This window comes from Cucurbita pepo, unplaced genomic scaffold, assembly GCF_002806865.2.
Source record: "Cucurbita pepo subsp. pepo cultivar mu-cu-16 unplaced genomic scaffold, ASM280686v2 Cp4.1_scaffold022619, whole genome shotgun sequence".
NCBI classification, from domain to species: Eukaryota; Viridiplantae; Streptophyta; class Magnoliopsida; order Cucurbitales; family Cucurbitaceae; genus Cucurbita; species Cucurbita pepo.
This window is the reverse complement of record NW_019668291.1, coordinates 1-225: the sequence shown is the minus strand read 5'-3', so window position 1 is coordinate 225 and position 225 is coordinate 1. Positions and strand designations below refer to the sequence as shown.

The following is a 225-nucleotide window of genomic DNA, read 5'->3' as shown; positions in this document are numbered from 1 at the left end:
GATCAAATGGTTCTTTATTCTCTAAGCATTAAGGTAATTATAGCTTAAAGTTTGAAACTTTTTGGATTTTAAGACATGGGTTGTTCTTAATTTCTGGATTTTGGGTGTTGTTTTTGAAGGTTGAAGAAGGGTGTCAGTTGAATACGGTGGATGAAATTGCTGCAGCTGTGAATCAAATTCTGCTGTTTATTCAAGAGGAAGCTGCTTTAAATTGACACTTTTTTG

The 225-nt window shown here is 33.8% G+C and overlaps 1 long non-coding RNA gene across 1 annotated transcript; it reads left to right on the top strand.

Moving 5' to 3' along the window:
* On the top strand, window positions 1-225 carry LOC111787417. Its single transcript, XR_002813977.1, has 2 exons — window positions 1-33; window positions 120-225. It is a non-coding gene; the product is annotated as an uncharacterized LOC111787417 (long non-coding RNA).